This window comes from Panthera onca, chromosome B4, assembly GCF_046562875.1.
Source record: "Panthera onca isolate mPanOnc1 chromosome B4, mPanOnc1 haplotype 2, whole genome shotgun sequence".
NCBI classification, from domain to species: Eukaryota; Metazoa; Chordata; class Mammalia; order Carnivora; family Felidae; genus Panthera; species Panthera onca.
Window position 1 is genome coordinate 122,553,695 of NC_138345.1, and position 12,096 is coordinate 122,565,790.

Below are 12,096 nucleotides of genomic sequence, written 5' to 3' on the forward strand. Positions count from 1 at the left end.
ATTCACCTATTTACATATTTCTTCTCTCCTTTCTTTCTCCCTTTCTTCCTGCTCACTGTTTCTTCATTTCTCTTTCCTCCTTTTTCTTTTTACTTTCTATCTCCTTGTAACTTTCTTTTTCCTTACAGGAACTGGGAAAGACAAGGGTGTGTGGGCGGCCATGGCGTCCCTCCAAGGAAAGTGTGAGGCTTTGGGCAAAATAGATCTCTCATTTCTTCCAAACATAGGTCTAATCTGAACTGTCTCCAGGCTCCAGTCTCCAATCCAACTTCAGTGGTTTCAGTTGGACTCCATGAGAAGGGACCCCAGGGATGCTGTGTCGTTAGTCTTGTCTTGGAGAAAACCAGCTTTCTATGCACCTACTTGCTTCACAGATTGGGGCACCCACATTCCCTTTCCTCACGTCACTGGATCCCAAGAGACTCTTCTGAGTGAAATGCCTTGCTGAAGAGAAGCAGGACTTCATTAAGAGTTTGATTTATCCCCAAATGATCTATTGTTATGCATCAAACATGTTTTCCCTACGAACCAGTTGGCAGGGAGCACACAGATAAATTACTACAAGATGTAACCAGACAAGCTGTTGAAAAGGGAAATGGCTCTCTGTGTGTGGAACTCAGGAGAGCACATCTATAAACATGTGTTGGGAAATCAATTCAGTGTAACTTTGTTGGAAGGAATGAGCTGCTGCCCCCAAACTACCAGCTTGCTGTGATAGCTAACTGTTTTTTTGAGGTCATCATCCATTGTCTCAGTGGTGAGTATGGAAACACAAGGGTAAGACCTACTCTGAAGTGTCTTCCAAGGGGAGTAGGTACTGGATTATCCGTAGGCAGTTGTGAGTTCTCTCCGTAGGTCCAAGTCATGTTAGCTAACCTTGTTTTGCTGGAGAGAATGGTTAGAGTGATTCTATATGCATAAACAGTATTCAGTTGATGTAATGACAGATTTCAAAAAAATAATGGTAATCATCTAATCTAATCCCATCTCATCTAACGCTCTAGCACAATGCTATATAGTTTGATATGCAAGAAAAAACCCTGGAAATGGCATGGAGAGGGAGGTAATAAATCCTGCCTGACCATGTGGTACTTGCGTGTCTGCGATTCTTGGAAAGTTCCTCAACTTCCCTGAGATCTCCCCCTCTTGTGTAAAGGAGAATAGGTATATACTACTTGCCTTACAAGTTGTTTTGTTTTAACACATGCAGCATGCTGTATAACTTCATCGCGGCTAATTAAATTTAAATGAGTTAAATTAAATCAATGAAAACTTTAGCTCCGTTTCAAATGCTCAAGAGCCACATGGGGCTTGTGGCTACTATATCGGGTAGCACAGATATTGAACACTTCCATTATTGTGGAAAGTTCAATTGGACGGTATATTCTAGAGGATGCCAAACACAAAGAAGGTACTTTATACATAATTGTTGCTTCCTGCTTCCTAGTTTTCAAAGCACTTTCATACCTAGGACCTGACTGAAGGACTACCCGTCCGGGAAAGTTGGAATGTCCTTTGACAGTCTCTTGGACAAGACTGTCTCTCTCTATGGTGTTCTAACCTGGCTCAAGGCCACAAAGCATGGTGATTGCTGGAAAATTGGAGAATGTACAAAAGAGAGGATTTATAGGCCTTTAGTGAAAATGCATATGTATATTCCAAATGTATGTGTGAGAGGCTTTGACTCCAACCGCGTAACCCATCTTAGTAGAGGTAACAATGACAGTAGAAATGAAGCAGAATCAACAACAATGAAACCAAACAACCTTGTAAGAATAACCGTCAAATACTCGTGCTTTAAACGTGATGTGAAGAGTCTAAGGGGACTTGTGCGAACATGCTTATGACCCTCCTGATGTTTCATTTAACTGCCTTGGAACTAAACACCTCAGAGTAGATGGAGGTTGCCCCAAGATGTGTAGCTGAGGCTTAAGGAACTTCTTCAAGGTTAAAGCAGGGTTATTACAAATTTGCTTCCATTTGTTTGAGGACCATCTTGACTTTCTAGGGTGAGTCCCACACATCTTTGCTGCAGTTGATGGGACTGTAGCATGCTGAGAAGGTCCTCTCATGCTTCAGAGCATATTTCTTGGCAGAAACAGAAGCAAGCACATGGTACAGATGCCCTCCATATGCAGAAGGGGGGAAAGAACAAAAGTAATAGCTATGTTTATTGAGTGCTTATTACGTTCTATTCATATTATGTATGTCATCTGAATCAGTCTCTGCTATAGACTTACCAGGTAAAAACTATTAATATTCTTATTTTATAGATGAAGAATTGAGGCACCAAATGGTTAAGAACTCCCTCAAGGTCACAAGCTAATAAATGGTGGAGCCAGGACTTTGACCCTGGGTGGTTAGCAAAAGTTCATGTTCTTAACCATTGTTTTCTGAGGCCTGTTAAGGTAAAAGAGAGAAAGAGAGAGAGAGAGAGAGAGAGAGAGAGAGAGAGAAGAAGAAGAAGAAGAAGAAGAAGAAGAAGAAGAAGAAGAAGAAAGAAAGAAAGAAAGAAAGATGAAGAAGAATAAAGAATTCTTTTACAATATTTAAAGTTTTCCTTCTATAGTTTTTCTGGCTGCTGTAGGAAACAGCTGTAGATACTAAAGAAAATTATAGTATCAAAAATGATGATGAAAACACTTTTCTAGATAAGGCAATTTATAGATTTATGAAAAACAAGCATTTCATGACTAGATGAAGATAATAAATGAAAATGAAACAGTGAGGTCATTTTTTTCTTTGAAAGTATGGAATCCTTTTTTGTCTTTAATGTGTGCCATGTGAATAGGAGCATTTAGATGGGAGGGTGCACAAAGTGAGACGTTAGGCCAGATGCCTGCTTTTGTCAATAAAGTTTTATTGGAACACGGCCACACCCAATCACTTATGGATTATCCGTGGGTAGAATTGAATATATGTGCGGCCCACAAAATCTTATGTATTTACCATCTGGCTCTTTATAGAAAACAACTTGCTGATCCCTGACTTAGAAGACAGAAAATAGAATTATATTCTGAAAGCGGATCTTAGCTTATACCTGTTATTTTCAGTAGACTCAAAATGTAGAACTTCAATGGTACATTATTAATTCAATTTAACACTGCTTAGTTTTAGATGGCCCAAAACTGCAAATAAGGGGTTTACAGATCAAAGGGCGAACACTTACAATAAAGCATCGTTGCAGTTCTTAGTTTGAAAGCCAAAGGCAATTCCTAACTAAGGTAGAATGAGTACTCTGTGATCTTCCAACCCTCTGTCCATTCCTGTCTGATAGTTCTAATCACAAATAATCGTCATGATTGGGGCGCCTGGGTGGCTCAGTTGGTTGAGCTACTGACTCTTGATTTCCACTCAGGTCATGATCTCACAGTTGTGAACAGTGGTGAAATTGAGCCTTGCAGTGGTCTCCACGCAGAATACGGAGCCTGCCTGGGATTCTCTCTCCTTCCCTCTCTCTCTGTCCCTCTCCAACTTGCTCTCTTTATGTCTCTCTCTCTCTCTCAAAATAAATAAATAGGCTTAAAAAAAAAACAACACAAATAATCATCATGATTATTCTTGATGTTGTTTCACTTTCCTTTCTGGGTTTCTTTTCTTTTCTTTTCTTTTAAATTTTGTTTTAATGTTTATTTCTGAGAGAAGGAGAGAGACAGAGTGTGAGCAGGAGAGGGGCAGAAAGAGAGGGAGACACAGAGTCTGAAGCAGGCTCCAGGCTCTGAGCTGTTGGGGCTCAAACTCACGAACCACTCACTGAACCGTGAGATCATGATCTGAGCCAAAGTCAGCTTAAGCGACTGAGCCACCCAGGTGCCCCTCCTTTCTGGGTTTCTTGATAACAGAAGATTGGTTTTTGTGCCCTGGTGCTTAGGCAGTGATTGTCACATAGTAGTAGCTGAATAAAGAGCTCTGCGGCAAAATTTGAAGAATCAAACACAGGAAGAGAGAGCAATGTGGCCACAACAGAGGTTTGGGCAGAATCCTCTCTCAAAGACAGAGTGAACTAGCAGTAAATTCTCAAGAATCACAGCATCACTACACAACCCAGGGGGAGTCACGTCACTACCCAGGGGTAGTCAGTAGGCTGACTTCTACTGATTACAAATTATGTGCCATAGATGCACTCCCCTCAGCTTCTTGCAACCATTTGCTTCCTTAATCTTCACAACTCAAGGAAATAGTTTACTCTCTTAATTCCACAAGGGAGAAAACTGCAGCTCAGAGAAGTTTAATTCTCTGAACCAGTATACACAGCTAGAAAATGAGAGAATCAAGTTTAGACCTAGGGAGTCTGAATCCAGAGACAAAACTGGTAATAATTATGCTATATTGGTCTCCCTGTGGCTGTATATATAACCTCATCTTCCTCAGTAGTTTTCCAGATTCCATGGGGAGCTGTTCCCTGAAAATGTATGTTTCCACTCTTCTAATGAAAACCAATAGTCCAAATCTAGTTTGTTGTTTAGCTATTCATTTTACAGCCAAATCACTATAACTGGCCTCTGTCTAGTAAAGCACATCATTTGATCAGGGATAGTCATACTATATTGTCTTTGTACTTCCAGTACTCCTTAGGAATGACCTATCCAGTTATGTTGTGTACTTAAAAATATATTATTTCAGGCGCACCTGGGTGGTTCAGTCAGTTAAGTATCCGACTCCTGATTTCAGCTTAGGTCATGATCTCACGGTTTGTGAGATCAAGCCCCATGTCCCTTTGAGCCTATTTGGGACTCTCTCTCTCTGCCCCTCCCCCTCCCAATAAATAAATAAACGTTAAAAAGTATAGAGAGAGTATATATATTATTTCAAATGTAGAAAAACTAGAAAAGCTTTACATATAGGTTCTTGAGATTCCAATTTCAGTCTGAGGTCCACAACATTAATATCACCTGGAAGCTTGTTAGAAATACAGAATCTTAGGGGAGCCCTGGTGGCCCCATCGCTTAAATGTCCAACTTCATCTCAGGTCATGATCTCGTGGTTTGTGAGTTTGAACCTTGAATCAGGCTCTAGGCTAACAGCTCTGAGCCTGCTTCGGATTCTCGGTCTACCACCCCTACCCCCACCTCGCTGCTCCCTCGCTCTTGCTCTCTCTTTCTCAAAAATAAATAAACATTTTTAAAAATATTAAAAAAAAAAAAGAATTATAGACTATTAGGCCCCACCCCAGGCCTATTAAAACAGAATCTGCATGTTAACAAGATGGGCAGGTGAATCTTACCAGTTTAAAGTCTGAGAAACGTGGCCTGTGCCACTACAGTATGATTATCATTGGTTCCCCAAAACAGGTACTAATTTAATACCTACAGAAATAATAGGAGTCGAGCTGATAAAACGTTGATATGCGGAGGGTAAAGGCCCCATCCTTGCAGTGAAAAGAGCTAGTTGTTCATAGCCTTGACTGCACAATAGGATCGCCTAGGGAGCTTTTAAAAACCCCAGAGCTATTCAGGATCTTTTGCGGTTCCACTCGAATTTTAGTTTTGTTTTGTTTTGTTTTTCTATTTCTGTGAAAAATGTCTTTGGAATTTTGACAGGTATTGCACTGAATTTATAGATGGTTTTGTGTAGTACAAACATTTTGATAATATTAACTCTTCTGATCCATGAGCACAGGATGTCTTTCCATGTATTTGTGTCTTCTTCAGTTTCTTTCATCAAAGTCTTATAGTTTTAGTGTACAACTTTCTCATTTCATTGGTTAAATTGTTCCTAAGGATTTTATCGTTTTTGATGCTATTGTAAATGGGGTTGCTTTATTTCCTTTTTCAGATAGTTTGGTTTTCTGTATAGAATCACAACTAATTTTTCCATGTCAGGTTTGAATCCTGAAACTTCACCGAATTCATTTTTTAGTTCAAACAGTTGTTTGGTAGAGTCTTTACGATTTTCTTTCTTTTTTTTTTTTTTTTTTACATTTATTCATTTTTGAGAGACAGAGCACAAGCAGAGGAGGGGCAGAGAGAGAGGGAGACACAGAATCTGAAGCAGGCTCCACGCTCCCAGCTAGCAGCACAGAGCCTGGCCTGGGGCTCCAACTCACAAACCGTGACATCACCTGAGCCCAAGGCGGACGCACAACCGACTGAGCCACCCACGCGCCCCTATGATTTTCTATATATAAGATCACGTGGGGCTCCTGGGTGGCTCAGTCGATTGAGTGTCTGACTCTTGGTTTAAGTTCAGGTTATGATCTCACGGTTTGTGAGATTGAGCCCCACATCAGGCTCTGTGCTGACAGCTCGGAGCTGCTTGGGATTCTTTCTCTCTCTCTATTTCTCTCTCTTGCTCTTGCACTCTGCCTCTATCTCTCTAAAAAAAAATAAATAAATGTTTAAAAAAATTTTTTTTAGATAGAAGATCATGTCATTTGTCACTTAACGACATTTGATCATGTTGTAATTTTACGCCTTTTCCCCAATTTGGATATATTTTATTTTATTTTATTTTATTTATTTATTTTATTTATTTTATTTTATTTGTCTTTCCTGAGTGTTCTGGCCAGGATTTCTAGCACTATGTTGAATAGGAATGATGAGAGTGAGCACCCTTGTCTCGTTCCTCATCTTAGAAAGAAAGCTTTCAGCCTTTCACCATCAAATATGATGTTAACCTCGGGCTTGTCATATAGGCTTTTATTCTGTTGGAGTATGTTTCTTCTATATGAATTTTCATACTTTTATTTCTATGCCATATCATCTATCTATCTATCAGCAAAATATTTGAATAGACATTTTTCTGAAGTCCAAAGGACACATACAAATGGCCAATAGGTACATGAAAACGTGTTTAACATCACTAATCACTAGGGAAATGCAAACCAAAGTCATGATGAGACATTACCTCATACGTGTTAGAATGGCAAGGCAAGAGAAACAAATGCTGGTGAGGAGGTGGAGGAAAGGAAACCCTTGTGCACTGTTATTGGGAATGCAAACTGGTACAGCCACTGTGGAACACAGTATGCTGGTTCTTCCAAAAGTTAAAAATGGAAATACTGTGCCTTCCATAGTTCCCACTTCTAGCTATATAAAGGAATCCTCTGATTTTCTTTTTTTTTTTTTTTAATTTTTTCAATCTTTATTTTTGAGAGAGAGAGAGAGACAGACAGAGCACGAGTGGGGAAGGGGAAGAGAGAGAGAGGGAGACACAGAATCCAAAGCAGGCTCCAGGCTCTGAGCTGTTAGCACAGAGCCCTATGCGGGGCTCAAACTCATGGACCACAAGATCATGACCTGAGCCGAAGTCAGACGCCTAACCGACTGAGCCACCCAGGCACCCAGGAATCTTGTGATTTTCAAAAGTTTATGTTACATCTCTTCCCATTTATGAAAGACCTACATCATTACTTGTTCTTGCAAACTGAAAGAAATCCGAAGAGGATTTTCGCTTTTTCAATAAAAGCAAGAAGCAAATGTAGCATTCAGCGTTTGTTTCGCAGTAAGCTGTTCTAGAGCCAGCTGCCCACCCCGCGCAGCAAAACTGTGGCCTTGCCCATCCCCTTCCACACTCAGCATCTCAGCACCAAGCCCCCAGAGTTTTGCACTGTGTCTGTGAGTATCTGTGCTTTCTCTGCACTTCTTTTGTGCATTCGTTAGCAAGATGTGTGTTCTAAAATATTAAAAAAGCTAAAAGAGGTTATTTTTGGGGTCTGAGAATGCTCAAGAATATTTTCATGCGAATTAATAGTAATTGCTTTTTCACTTGATGCCATTTCAGCTTACTAAAGAAATGTTTTACTTTCAGATGGCTGGGGAAACCTGTATCTGAAGGGAAGGAAGTCACTACCTCATAAAGGTATCTGCACCCTCTGTTTATATTATTCTCAGCAGTAAAGACATGAAAACAACCTCTGTGTCCGCTGACAGATGAGTGGACACATACACACAATGGAATATTATTCAGTCATAAAAAGAAGTAAATCCTGCCAGGATGGATGAATCTTGATGGCATTACGCTAAGTTCAATAAGTCAGAGAAAAATACTGTGTGATCTCACTTACATGTAGAATCTGAAAAAGCTGAACTCATAGAAACAGAGGAGATTGGTGCTTCTAGGGCCTGGGGATGGGGAGCATGAGGAGATGGTGTTTACATTTCCAGTTACAGGAGGAATACGTTCTGGGGATCTAATGTACAGCAGGGAGACCATAGTTTAAGATACTGTATTATAGACTTGAAAGCTGCCAAGACAGTGGATCTCACATGTTCTCACCATAATAATAATACAAAGAAGAAAAAGAATGGTAGTTATGTGAGGTGAAGGATATGTTAGCTGATCTTATTGTGGTAAACATTTTGCAGTATATACATGTATCAAATCGTCACATTGTACACCTTCAACTTACACGACGTTCTCTATGCCAATAATATCTCAATAAAGCTAGGGAAAGAACCAAACCCAGACCCCAGGCTGCTTACAATACTAATTAATTCAGAATCTCTGGGGGTTGGATCGAGGCATCAGTATTTTTAAAGGATCCCTCGGTGATTCCAATATGCAGCAAAAGTTAATCCTTCTCTTGGAGATGGGTTATTGACCGTGAGAGAGGTGTGAATGTGATTCCATTTGCCTTGAGTCTTTTCACAAGAGATTGTCTTTCTATCTGACCCCCTTTACCCCGGGGAACTGCTGACAAAGATTCTCTCCTTAACCAGACTTCAATCAGATTCCTCTAAGCCCTCTGCTTGGCTAGACTGACTGGAGCTTCCGCCTGTGTCCTTGTAGAGCCCGCTTTTAGCAAGAATCCTGCCAAGTCAGTTTAGCCAGGATCCCTCCCCTCAATATCTGATCACCATCCTCATCCCCTATCATTCCCAGGTGACATCTGATCACCTTGACCTGCCTTCAGCAAGAATCCTGTTTGGTCTGTTTAGCCAGAATTATCCTACCCGTCTGGGTAGTTTTCCATCCACTGACCTCCGTCCAGCTCCTTGGTTATATCCCTGCTCCCTTAACTATTCAGAGTTGAACCTGACGTCTCCCACTGCAGAACCCACACTGCAGTGGTCCCCCTTGAAAAAAGTCTTCCTGGCCATCTTTAACAAGCGCCAGGATGATTTTTCTTCAACAGGTACTACCCACCCTTCATGTCTCACTGTAAACCTAAAATTCTTTTTCTTCTAGGAGGTCTGCATTAGATGCCTCTCCTATGGGCTCACAGCACTCCCTCTACTTCTCCTCTTAATTGCTGTTGTTAATTTCCTGTGCACTTTTCTCCATGTTCCATTTGATCCCAAATGTCATGATAGTAACACTGCATCCACTGTGTTCAACATGAACAGCAGCAGCAGCAATTAAAACTCATTACATCGCTGACTGTGTGTCTCTCCCTGTGCATGTTATCTTGGCTAATCTATTTTAGCTAATCTGTTTTAGCTAATCTACATGCCCATGTCACAGCTGACAGTCTAACGATGGGAAAATTAATTAACTTGCCTCAGGTCACACTGCTAGGGAGTCCTTAGGCCAAATTCAGTTCCTGGCACATAGTAGGGTGTTCAATAAAGGTTGGTTGAGTCAAAGAATAAATGTATGAGTTACTTTCCTCTCCAGTCTGCCCACACCTTCTCTGATGGGATCGAAGCCACACTGAGATTCCTTTCCCCTACCCCCCGCCCCCATACTCAGGATCCAGCCCTGATATCTTCCAAGTTCTCTGCCACAAAATAGATAGCCTGAAAGTCCCGATCTTTCTACAGATGAACAGTAGCAACTGCTGACAATAGGGCTAGTATTCTGGCTTGTTTGACAAAGTGTGCTTAAAGGAAAAATAAAATGAGAGGAGAGACCACGTGTGTAATATTTGCCAAAGTGTGTGCCTTCAGCTTACAGTTTCAAGCTACTTTCCAACCTGAAGCCTGAGGACCCAGCATGGGAAGGGTAGGGCATGGAAGTGTTACGAAGGACCTTTACATCCTCAGACATGCCACACATTTTCTGAAAGTGGAAATAAACATTATTCTCCATTCCTAGGTGACTATTGGATTGTAATCCTTTCATAACCAATAAAACGTGAGCTCATTTAAAATTATTATCGAATCCACATTAATTTCCCATCATCTTACTCGCTAAGTACACCCAGAAGCACAGATACATTTTGGGAGGTCCACTGGGATTTTCGAAGTTATTAGTGGTAATAAAAATTCTAAATATTTATTGACTGGGCCTTGTATTGTAGGTGCAGATTACCTCACTTAATTCGCCACCAACCCTCTGAGGTAGGTATTATTATTCCCACTTTAGACAAGAGGAGTATAAGATATACTAGAACATTGCTAATAATACCTCCTGCTTTATACTGTGATTAGAACCAAAACACTCGGAGAATTCTGCAAGTTCAGTGCCAGAGTAGCACCAAAAGAAGTCCATGGAGGCTCAGTCCCTTGGGGGGTTGTGCAGAGGATGCTAATACTTGTACCCAGACATGAAGGAGGGTCCTCAGATGGGCTGACAGTGTCCAGAATTTGGGGGTGGATAGTAATCCAAGGAGGAAGTACGTGCCCAGAAGATTAGCAGGGGCTACAGGAGTCGTCTTGGCAAATGAAATGAGAATAGGGGTGCCTGTCTGTTTGAGGCAAATGGTGATCGTCTTGGGTGGAGTGGGGAGAATATGTAAGGGACCTGTGGCCTCCAGTGCCTGGGAGGAGTGATTTATATTTAGTCAAGAATTCATTGAGTTCCTACTGTGTTCCACACACAGTGCGAGTGGCTGGGATGCGGTTCTGAGTCAGAGATGTCGTTTCTGTCTTAGTGGGAATTGTTCAGAGAAATTACTCAAGTATCAACATAATACGTCATTTTAAAACTGTGACAAGTGTGATGTAGGAAAGGCGCGGGTACCATACAAATATACAGTAGGGGGAATTTGGGCTTGTTGGTGGGGGGATCAAGAAGAGTTTTCTTGAAGAAATGACTGGAGAGAGGGAAGAAGAGTGAGGATTCCTGGCAGAGGGAACAGCTTGTACAAGGGTCCTGAGGTGGGAGGAAGAGGATGCAGAAAGAAAGCCATTATGTCTAGAGCCCCGTATGCTGAGAAAAACACCTCTGTCTCAGAAGAGTTGGGGCTCTTTGGATAAGGGTCTCAACCCTGAAGAACAAGATGGGGAATGAGTCATTGGGAATTGTGTCCAAGCTAAGACTGGAAGGATTAAGCCATTGAACTATGTGTCTGAACTTCCTCAACATATCCCATAGTAGGGACGCAGGTAGTCCCAATGTAGCTCTCACTACCCTGCCTGGAGGGTTTGCGGGTGGCAAATACCCTGATGAGGGGCCAGGAAAATTGGGTTTCAGCCCTATTTCTACCTCCTTTTCAATTAGGAACCATTGGGGCCCTACTTGGCCCTGGGACGCTACGAGATTGCACGTTGAGTGATTCTTGCACAAGCTGAAATTTTTGCAACATTGGTTTACAGCCACGGGCTTCAACCTTAGCTGTGCGGGAGCCTCACCTGAAGGGGCTTTAAAATTACTGCTGCCTCAGCCCGATGCCTATGGCTTCCAATTTAATTGCTGGGAGTACAGGCTGAGCATCAAAAGTTGTAAAAGCTCCCCGGGTGATTCTAATGTTCAACCAAGTTTGAGAACAACAGCTTTAGAGACTAGTTCCCAAATGTCAGCTGTATCAGAAGCGCCTGAAGGACTTGTAAAGAAATCTCTAGTGTGACTGGTACCACTACGGAGGCTGCTGGTGTTGCAGAGAAGCCTGAGGCCGTGGGCTGCATCTGGAGCCCGCACAGGACCATCCGTCACTGTCCAGTCACTCTGCCAGCCAAGCACCAGTCAGGCGCACTGAGTTCTTGTGATGGTTTTCCTGGCCATGTAACTGTCCTTTCTTGCAAAGCTCTGTAGTGGTGAGGTTGAACCACCTAACCCTTTGAAGACATTCAGACGAGCAGTGATTCCCCAGCTTCCTCACCAGTGTACCCCATTTCCTGGCACGCTTACCACTGAAGGTGAATTCTCCTGTTTTCAAAATTTATTTTTAGAGAGAGAAAGCACACGCAAGCAGGGGAGAGGGACAGAGGGAGAGGGAGAGAATCTGAAGCAGGCCTCACACTCAGCGTGGAGCCCCACATGGGTCTCGATCCC

At 42.0% G+C, this 12,096-nt stretch overlaps 1 long non-coding RNA gene across 1 annotated transcript; it reads left to right on the forward strand.

Moving 5' to 3' along the window:
- The first annotated feature begins 506 nt into the window (after window positions 1-506).
- LOC132695458 (uncharacterized) lies at window positions 507-9,318 on the forward strand. The gene is made up of 3 exons (XR_009617825.2): window positions 507-757; window positions 7,750-7,800; window positions 9,130-9,318. It is a non-coding gene; the product is annotated as an uncharacterized LOC132695458 (long non-coding RNA).
- The last annotated feature ends 2,778 nt before the right edge of the window (window positions 9,319-12,096 follow it).